Source organism: Myripristis murdjan, chromosome 24 (genome assembly GCF_902150065.1).
Source record: "Myripristis murdjan chromosome 24, fMyrMur1.1, whole genome shotgun sequence".
In the NCBI taxonomy this organism is placed as follows: Eukaryota; Metazoa; Chordata; class Actinopteri; order Holocentriformes; family Holocentridae; genus Myripristis; species Myripristis murdjan.
The window spans coordinates 22,978,401-22,989,486 of NC_044003.1; the positions used below are offsets into that span (position 1 = coordinate 22,978,401).

The 11,086-nt window shown below is 43.2% G+C and overlaps 1 long non-coding RNA gene across 1 annotated transcript in view; it reads left to right on the top strand.

Annotated features, from left to right (window-relative positions):
• Positions 1-2,470: 2,470 nt before the first annotated feature.
• Positions 2,471-11,086, top strand: part of LOC115356319 (uncharacterized) — a 13,298-nt gene continuing 4,682 nt past the window's right edge. Inside the window, exons 1-3 of the long non-coding RNA XR_003927951.1 lie at positions 2,471-3,136; positions 3,686-3,806; positions 4,172-4,339. This is a non-coding gene — a long non-coding RNA (uncharacterized LOC115356319). The remainder of the gene's footprint in view (positions 3,137-3,685; positions 3,807-4,171; positions 4,340-11,086) is intronic.

The following is an 11,086-nucleotide window of genomic DNA, read 5'->3' on the forward strand; positions in this document are numbered from 1 at the left end:
CAGTCTATTCCTAGAGGCTGCTGAAATGGAAAAGAAGAGGTGGATTTTTTATTTCGGACCATTTTATGATATGAACTAATGTATATGAAAAGACATCACCTCATAAACCAATAGAGTTCCCCGGCTCGTGCACCTACTTAATCCACCGCACAGGATAATTTAAATGAAACATGAGAGCTGCAAAATGCATTCAGATAAACATAATACGAAGTGTAATACTGAATATGAAACAATCTGCTCGGCAACATTACATTTCATCAAATGGTCATAAATTACAGACGCTGTTTTATTTGTTTTATTCCTCTGATTTCATTTATTTCAAATTGAATTATAGCAGACCGGAGCAAAATTCAATACACTGCAGTTTTGCTGAATGTATTTTAAATATATGAAAATGTATATAAATGACAATAATAAGAAGAGCACAGTTCCCTTGTTTCTCGCAGGGGATGTGTCCATGTTTAAGGCTGGTTATATAACATAAATTAAGCAAACCTCGTCTAATTCTAATAGTTTGCAACCAGATTCAGCTCTGTTTTTGCCCAGGTCTGAGTTGTAGGTGTTCCTCATTGATTTATTGTAAACTCTGGTAAGTGTCCCTGTGAGTGGTAGCAGAGAGGGCTGTGATGATGATAACCTCAAATGAATTCTCCTCTCTCCACCCTCCTCCACAGTTTATTAGTTTAGGCCAGAGGCCACTTGTAGCCTTGCAGAGTGGACGGTAATTGTGTGCGTGCTCCTTAAGCACCGACCACAGCAATAATAGACTGAATTATACAATAAATTCTCTCCAGATGTGCTCCCTCCACCCCCACCCACCCACTCCAATTTGACAGTTCACACACCCAGAATCCGCGCGAGTAGGCCTCGGTCCACACACATGCACACGGAGGGAGATGCACGCGCTCACTCATCCGTACAGGCACACACATTTGCAAGCATGCATACACACATACACACACGTACACACACGCTGACTTAGTTTTCAGTGTTTGCATTGTCAGATTGTTTCCATACTGGTGTTAGCTTGCTGCGTTTCCTCACTTCTGTGTAATTACAGGTCGTATTAGCTGATAGTGTTTTGTTAACCTCTTAATAGATGTCCTCCTGCCTCGGAAAACCTCAGAGCGAGAGAGACCATTCAATAACAAGCAGCCTTTCTAACACCCATTTATTACACACACCACCCACACAGGTTGTGATGTTTTGAAGTAGTCGCACATATCTCTACTTTGCAAAACAGATAATTCCGTAAACAGAGGAAAGCTACACCAAGCATCCCCTGATTTTTGCTCTTTTCGGTTCATTTTTAATGGGACGCAGGGTAAGCAGGGCAGCGCTTGGTGAGAAGTGCAGTGAAAGCACATCCTGAATGAAAGCCATCACTACACCCTGCATGGGAATCTACATGACCTTCTATTTCTGTCTTATGGAGGAGGCAAGAGAGGAGGAGGATAAGGACAAGAGGAAGAGAGAGGAGGAAAACAGTGGTCAGACTAATTATTATGTACACTGCAGCTGAAATGTGAGTCCATTTTCTGAGGGGGTGGGGGGGCATTTCTTCCAGAATGTTTTCATTCCAGATTTTTGTGTACTTCAGCCTACCGTCATTTGAAAACATGGTTTCATATTTTCCTACATCTAAATATTGCCTAGGTCTCACCCACTGTTGTGCTGATGCAGGAGGATAGTCAGAGAGTGGACCACCGGTTAGACAGGCTGGTACACCGTGTCTCCGTCCTCTACTTTCTCTCGGCTTAGGCCTGTCAAGATCTCTACATCAGCCTGCACAGTGCCACCCAGTGTTCAACCATGGGGCTTTATTTACAGGAAAATTAAATGGGAATACATGGAGGTGTGAATTCATGCAAATACATTATTTTCATCACCCATTGTTGTCCATTTTACACACTATTTTTTACAACACTTTTACCATATCATATAGATTAAAGGAGAAACAGACTGGGTAAAAATGGGTAAGGGGTTGTGATATGTAAAAAATGTCCCAGATTGCATTTTTTTTTTTTTTTTTTTTTTAGTTTAAAAAGGTGGTATAAATGAAATACATTTGTATTTTCATTCATTGCAGGAAACTATAAGGATGTTTTTTGTTTGTTTTTTTTTGCCAACAATGAAAACTATAATACATGTGATATATTTATAGATGAAGGTATTTATAGCTTATTCTTGTTGTTGCTGTTGTTATTTTAATTCCTGTGGTATCTCTTGCAACACTGAGTGGATATGAAATATTGATTGCTGGTAGGCAGTCACTGTACAACAAAACAATGTCTAAGTTCACATAACTCTTAACTGACAATGTTACCTCTCTCATACTGTCACACTGTGATATTGTGTTTGCCAGGTGAGGCTGGCTGGCCCTAATCAGCCGAGGCAGAGTAATTAGGCAGCAGACATGTTCCAGAGCAGAGCTCCCCTGTGCTGCGCTCAACCTGCTGTCCCAGGTGGCTTGAGCGCTTGAATTCCCCTTTTACTGCTCCAAACTTTCACCGCATGGCAGAAAAAAGAGGGAAAAGAGGAGGGAAAAAAACAAAACAAAAAAAGAAAAAAAAGCACGTCACAACAGGAAACAGGAACAGGAAACAGACTTGGCAGACTCTGTTAACGCCAGGTGCAGAGTTTGGCTTGACTCTCGCTGCTGCCTGGCTTGTGCAGGCAGGAGGGTGACTGCTGCTGCTAGTGGAGGCCTTTTTCATCGGCACACGTCTTTATCAAACCCCTGGGCCTAGTTTGTTCTCCTGTTGCTGGCTCTTGGTGGGTTGCCGCTGTAAATTAGACTGGAGATGTGGGGAGCTCCCTGGTGGATGCTCGCCTGACGACTTCTCGCCGAAGGTCAAGGGAAATATCAGCCTCACCCATACATTTTTTTTAATTACAAGTAGCCAGCTTGTAAAAAAACAGGCTCACGAGCTAGGGTGTTACAGTTTCCTCTGGATGTGTTTTCCTTTACCTTGTCTCCCGTGCAGCTCACTGCTCGCTGTATGTCTTCTCCGGGCTGCACTGCGCAAGAATCTTTAATCACTTTGTGGATGGAAAAGACGGCCCGTTGTAAGAGTTAATTCGATTTATTTGACCCATCAGAGGAGGCATGCTCACTGTGATGATTTCTAGTAAGGTAAAACTCCTTCATCCTTTCCGAGCTTGCTCTTGGAAATTTACTGCTCAAGTGCACTCTCTTTACAGCGAAGGGAACAAATTAATTTACAGTCACATTGACCATTTTAGAACATGATGACGTTTAGGGGAAAGTATTACTTTCAGCTTGCCTCTGAAAGCCGCACTGTAAAATAGTGTGAAAGAGATGTAATCAGATACTAAAATTGCAAATTCTAGAATTGCCAAAATCTACAGCACAGACAGCTTTTTTTTTTCATCTTCCCTGCTGAAGTTGCATTCATTGCTAGTGTTAGTTGTGCTCCTAGCACTTAAGCACATGGCCAATTAATTATTTGCATCTTTGGTAAGAGGGTGTTGTTTTTGTTTATTTTTGTTTGAGTGGTTGTCGGGTAAGTTCGTCATTCGGCGCCCTTGTGGCCTCCTGGGTGGCCACGGTCAGTGCCAAAGATGCCCCTGCCATGTTTAATCTTTGACATTTATTTGTTTGTGTTGTGAATGAATATGCAGGCTGGAAAGACCTATTACCTCTACTGTATCCTCATTACAGGGGGCCGTTCATCCTGCTAGACTGTGGTTGGTCATGCAGCCATACCTCCAGACCAATGTCCAGACACGACCTGGCAACCTGCTGCCAGGCTGAGTCCATTCACTACCCAGCAGCCTCACTGGTAACTCATATCCATTCACCTCTTTGCAATCTTACTGCCAACCAGCATCCAGACGCGATCTGGCAGCCGTTACCTGGCACACTGACACTCAGCTTAAGGCCGCACTGGCATCAAAAAAGCAAATGGAGCCCAGGATTAGTCTGAGTTTATATCAAAAACAGTCTAAACGTTGAAAACCAAGACACTTAAACTCTCAATGAACCGCCTAAATAGGGTGGATTGTGATGCTTTTAAATATTGACTTTTTTTATTTGCACATTTGCTGTTGTCTTTCATAACAGTTTCAGGCGCTGTGTGTTTGTTTGTGTGTTTTGTGTGTGTGTGTGTGTGTGTGTGTGTGTGCTTTGCTCGTTCCTCCTCTGCAGCATCCACTAGGCCTCTACGAGCTGGCCTCACCTCATCTGGCAGCCATTACCTGCACACATGCTCCTGTCTGAAGGTTGATCTGCCGGGTTAAACAAATCCAGGCCGAGCAGCGCGGCCCGCCAGGAATCAGCTCCATACATCAGCTGTGGAACAGCCAACATGACAGGGTTAGAGCTGGCTACCGTTAGCCGCATACTATCACTGATTTCACAACGCCAAACATGCTAGAAAACGACAAACTCACTTTGGTTCAGGTGGTGGATGTGGCGATCAAATATACTGAGATATGCGGCTTCTGCTGAAGGAGCATTTTGGAGAGCGAAAAGGCTCCCGAGTTCTCCTGTGGAAAGATGTGACACGAATCATTTCTTATGTATGAAGTTCCAAACTAAACAGTTACAGGCATAAAGTCTCAGTGTTGAATGTGGAATTCGGTAATTATCTGCAGCAATATGCTTTATCCAGCATTTTGGTGTGAGACGAGGCATAAATGCATAACTGTCTCTCAGCAGGGATGGCACGGAATTGACAATTCAACCAAGTTTGTGGAGTCTGATTCAATTCCGTTCCCAATCAAAAGCTTGAGATTCCATTTATGTTTATTACATTTCCTGTTTCTCACTTCATCACGTCGGAATTGAAACTGACAGGGTAATTATCATTTCATCCTAAATTGATCCCAATCCATGTGGGCTGGCTCCAAACATGGAGACACGAGAGGGGGAAAAAGAGAGGGGGAGAGGGAGAAAAAGAAAAAAAAAAAAAAAAAGCCCCAGCGTTTTGGGAGCGTTTGGCGATGGTTCAGTCATCTGTGAGACGTATCGCTGAAGGGTGGGGAGAGACGGAGGGAGAAAAGCGGGGAGGGAGACAAGGAAGGGGAGACGTTTGGAGATTGCGTTGCGGGTGTTCCCTTGATGTCCCCCTGACAGGAACCAGATTGGGAGCCGTGCGGCGTCGGCGCTTTGGCTTTTTATTCGTCTGGCTCCGCCGGGTTTTTCCTGGCCTGAGCAGGCCCGGTTCTGAGACGTCGTGGCCCACTTGTGGAGCCAGCCTGTAGTTTAAGTGAGAATAACAAATGCTAGAAAAAAAATAATAGGCCTCCAAAAAGAAAAAGAGAGGGGCGGCACAATCCTACTATTGTTCATGGTAGCTAGGCAGAAAGCAGAGTCGAGCCACGTCTTTGGGACATTTTACTGGCTCTAATAAAGAGTGTGTGGTCCCTGTTTTGGAGAGGTCTGCCAGACTGACAGATATGCTCTACAGTAGTATTGGATGGTTCCGTATCATGTATTTGGGTTGTGTTACTTGGCAAGCCCGAGACGAGACCTGTCATTCATCATGCTTTTGTCTAGCTGAAAGTAGTGGTCCGAGTTGCTTTTGATGGCATGGCGTGCAATAAGTTGAATAAGTACTTGTAAAGGCGCGTTTGGTGCGGTGGCAGCCAAGTAGATTTCACCTACATCTCCACGAGCTCCCAGATACACCAAAAATATCCTCCATCCCTCAGCGTGGCAGGCAAATGTAGCATGGATGGGGCATGCTTTATTTTATATGTCATGTGAGCAATGGTATATGAGTCTGTCACGAGCTGAAAAATATTTCTACACCTCAACGAGAATCGAAGCCGAGTTATTTACAGTAGGCTGACCGACTGTGCTGTGAATCAAAAGTTTCATTGATTGTGTGTAATGTGTTGTTCAGTGTAGCTTGGCACTGGGGGGTACAAGGCATGTCTTCATGTGGTTAGGACAGTATGGATTTATTTCAGACAGAGTATTGGGAGAGACCCTTCAATCTGCACCGAGACCACCTAGAAAGAATAGCTGAGGATTCAGTACATCTGAATTATCACTTCTGACTCTGGACTCTCACGCCACACGCTGAACCATTTCACTTTAAAACAAATGTGCCACAGCTCCAACACACACCCAGAATACATGAATCAAATTATTGTGTCAAATAAAATGGAAACATGGGAAGATTGAGATGAGCGCCTTATTTCATTTGAAAGTACCCAGCGTTCTCCGCGTGTAATATTATTCAATGTTATGCGGCGTTAATCCCTATTGGACTTGTAGCGCGCACACACTCACCTCCCCAGCCCTACTGTGTGGGGTACAGAAACACAGTTTGGTCTGTGCTTAATCAGTTCTGTTTTTAAGTGTTCTCCGCTCGGTTTTCCAGCACAGCCCCGTGAAAGAAAAACGTCTGGTCGTGGGTGGCTTAGCTGGGTCACTGAGCCCACAGAGTAGAGCATTTCATAAGAAAGAACCCACTTAATTCTGAACCATACATCGCATTAGCTGATTTACATGTGGACAGCTATCATTTTGTGAGGAGTTTGACATTGATAAATGAGGTGTTTTACCTAATAGGTAATAAAAACAAATTACAGGTCTTAAGAGAAAGGATGTTCTTCATTTGGCTCTGTTTTCTGTCTCTTGAAGGGCAAGGGCCAGATTGTTTCCATATGATTGTAGCCTTCATTTGTTAGGACTACAGACAGAGATTAATAAGGGCATTTTCTGATGACGGATCCATACCTCCCCTTGGGGTTATTTAAAGAAATAAATGGTAGGATCGACTGGATGTGAAGGAAAAATCACATTTGATAAGACTTTTAGAGCATATATGTATATCACACATATGTTAAGAATATACAAAACACTGTACTGATATGTCATTAGCTAGTGTAATTTTCTTCCCACTATTCTGTTTTATTAAATAACCTTAGACACTGTTTGCACAAATTAAACCTTATTAATTACAGGAAACAAAAATTTCCTACCACCACCCCAAACATGTGCGATGAACACATTACTAATATTTATATCCTCCAAGCTGTATATTCAGAACAATAAACATTACACTGATTAACAAGGATGAAATAATCCCAAGGTTACACACCGTGATGTTTTTGCTGTAGAACTGTTAATTATGGAGGATATAAATGCCTCAATGCAGCGATTATGTGGCTGGTGCCCTCACCCGTGATCCATCACATACCCTAAAATCAAATTAGTGAAACCATAAACAATATACTTATGGTCAATGGGGATTCACAAGGTTTTCAGAGGGTGAAATGCTGACATACAATGTGAAATGACAAATGACGGTCCTGAGACGTGAACAAATCAGTGCTCTGACCAGAGATTTTTTTTCCAAAGAGAAAATATTAGCCCAAACAGTACTTAGTAGGTGAGGGTGTGTTATTCTTAACCGGTTTGAATCACTACTGGACTCTCCGAGTCCCACAGAGCTCGTATATAAGCTCTCTCAAGTTTCTTCAGCAAGGCGTGAAAAGGCTTTCCTTCTGGTTTAACGCAAGCCTAACAGAGGACAAGTCTGCCTCTATTCCCCACCTCAGCCCAAAAGGATGAGGCAGCCACATTCACACAGTCAGCAAGGCCATAATTTTCCATAATCAGCAATCTAAGGATCTATAAATTGTGAAAACGATTGAGTTAGTGCAATTCCTTGCCTGATTGTATGCAGTTAGTAATAAATTAGCACATTGCACTGTGGGAATCATCCTATGACAACATCAAAATATATTTAAATATTTTACCAAAAAAAAAAAAAAAAAAAAAGAACATGAATAATTGCTGATAAATGGGTTAGGGTTAGTTATATATAGTTAGTTATAACTATTTTTCCATATACACATAAAGGTTGATTTCACAGTTCTTACTTTTTAACCCTGAAATCAGAGAGTTAAGTTTTGTCACAATCTTGTAATCATCACATGGAGAAACAAAGATGATACTTTCCCCCATTGAACTGAATTTTGCCGTTCCGTCTTGCTTGTAAATGATGCAGGCGTACGTAATGACTGCGTAGTCAGGCCAAGGTAATTTTAGGTGCCACATGCAATCAGTACTATCACCACAAAGCATCACAGCTTATAGTGCAGACGCTCCCGCTGCAGAGCCCTCAGCTGAGGTGATCCTCTCAACCGCTGCAATACAGTAAAAGTTACTGATATCAAACAAAAACAAAGGGTGTGGAAAGAGAAGGGGCAAGAGCGATGGAAGGTTGGGGGAGTAAAAGAGTCTGGGATCCTGTGGTAAGTGCCAGAGGGACACATTTTGCTGGAACACAGGGTGTGCTGAGTGATGGGGGAACGGCTACAGCAGTGTTTAGAAACACCAGTCGGCCAGTCTATTGCCTAGGAGCCTGGGTGTCTGCGCTGAGCTTCCCCCCCCACCGCTCTAAGTAGGATGGTACATGCAGCCTCACTGCATACCGCTCCTGCGCGCCGCTAAAATTAGCCCCCCTGGAACCAGATGGAATTCTAAACAGAATAAACTTTTCTTGACTTGATTATATTGAGCCTTTCCAAGCTCCAACATTAAAAAGAAAGAGAGAAGGCAAGAACCGGGGGGAACCTTAGAAGCTAATTGCCATGGGTCTGGCGTGCACATTGGGCATTGTGTTGAGTCGAGACACTGCAGTAATGCCGGAGCCTTTACCCAGGCCGTGTCTCCCAAAGGGGGAACTGTCACATCTTCCATGCATTTGCGGTGGGGCTGCAGCTCCACACGGACTGCATGTGAAGCCGCTAATTAAAAGCAAGCGATCCGTAACTGTCTGGCTCACCCGGCCGTGCTCATCCATGTGGCCCTCGTCGGCTCCCATAGACCCCCGGCCCCCTGACAATATCTTTGAGGACTCTGCATGGGCGTGCTTTTCGGAGAAATTACATGCCTCTCTTATGAATCCACTTTGGCAGACTCGCTGCATAATTATGAGATTCAATCAGATGATTAAAGGATTTATTGAGTAATTGACTTGCACCAAAGGTTGGGTAGAAATGAACTTTCCGAAAAGATTTATGCATCCAGGGACCTTTAATTTTGCACCCAACACATTCATATTACATTTATTTACTACCTATGCCTTGCACGTAGTACATAAATACTTAAATAAAAAATATGAGCATCATTATCATGCTCCATCAGCAAAGGGTTTATTACATGAAAGCTATTCGAGGTACAAAAAAATGTTTTTTCGAGGTAATTTATATCATAGTCAAATGAAGTGTGCTAACACTGAATCAACATTATATTTTTCCAAGGGAACGGAGTCTGGGACCTTCCCAAATGGTCCCAATGAAAGCACTGTTTATCATTTTTACACAATTCCTCCACAATTTATTGTGCTAAAATGAGAACATCCTACACAATGCATGTTTTAAAAAAACAAAACAGAAATCGTAATGAGTGTGGGTCGATGATAGCCGTAACATAACAACGATGTGTAAACAGAGGAACCTAGAGAGCACTTAGAAAACAATACAAATGCCTTTAATGAAACAGCTCATGGTTGGTAGAAGAGAAGGAATGGGACTTTGAATTGTTCCAAACAGTGACTTTGATTACCAAGATTTGTTTGTTTCCACAAAATGACAGCTAAAACCCCAAGTCCTTCTCTAAACCCAAGTTTCACTCCAAACTCGCCCGAGTGGTTGGCCACCTACAGAACAGCGAAAAACAAAGACGAGAGGAAAAACCCCACTGTATCAAAGGCTATCTCTGGTGACTCCTTGCGCCGTGTTTATCGAACGCTGATTTTAATGCTCCATTTTTATCATGGCGATTAACATTGTTTAGTAATCAGACAAACCGAGACTTCCCCTTGTCCGCGCGAGTGTAAACACTTGTCGTTGCAAAACAGCTCGATTTGGATTCAGAAAGGACAGAAACGTCTCTGCGAATGTGATGGTATATTTTTTGCATTGTTTGCTAAAGCAGAAGCACATGATGCAATCCTGGAGCTCGTGTGCGGGGGAAAAAGAAAGAACATACAGTAATTGTAGTATCAGTCATACGTGAGTCATGACACATATGACCACCATGAATTGGCCTTTTTCTCCCTCTGAAATCTGTCCCGTCCCATCACAGTTTTTTTCCACAGCTCACTGGCTTAGCCCTCTGCCGCAAATTTTATATGATCCCCTTTTTTTCAATAACCTCAGTTTGCTTTGATTACTTTAATCACCTTTGAATCTGACCAATTTTCAGAGTTTGTGGTAGCTCGGCCAGGCCCTGCTTGGTGGCGTGTGTGTGATTGAGGTGAGGCACTGAGCGGTGCTGCAGTAGCTCATTTGAGCCGGGGCTGGGAGAGTTTCCTCGACAGTAGGAAGGAAAACCTTGGGGAGGGGGTAATGCGAAGAGGAGGGTGAGAGAGAGAGCGAGGGAGCGACCCAGACGATGACTTGGCTGGGGTCAGGTGTAAACACACACACAGCTGGCAGACAGATGTGCTCAGACGAGAGCCAGTGACCATGTCTCTGGTTCCTTCCGCTCCGCTCACCTGACTTTCAGCTAATTCAGCAGGGTCAACAAGAAATGAAGAATAAGCTGCAGAAACTTACATGCACGCCAGGGCTGGGCGATATGGACAAAATCAAATATCACAATATGTTTGACAAAATACCTTTAATTTTGGTATTGTTAAGATATTGTGGGGATGACAAATGGTGTTTTCATAATATATTTAAACATGAGATTTTTAATATACAATTGTTAGTAATGTGGATATAATGATCAAGCAGGTACAGACAAATATTAGAACAGTTACAACGGTTTAATAAGTTCAGAAAATGTCATCTCTTTACTGTGTTGCAGCCTTTGAAACCAGGACAAGACAACACCATATCCAAAATCCCAGACAATGTCTAGTCTTATATCACGATCTTGTTATAATATCAATGCATCGCCCAGCCTTTGTGCACACTCGTGCACTGTGCACTCTCCACACACACACCTAACGAGGGAAGTCCCCAAGCGGAGGAGGTCCTGAAACGCAGACAGTACCAGAAAATGAGAGGGAGGGCACAGGGAAATCAAAAGCTCTGGTTACTGCAGAAGTGGCCTCTGCTCCGCTGTTACTGTGTGAGTGTGTGGTCGATG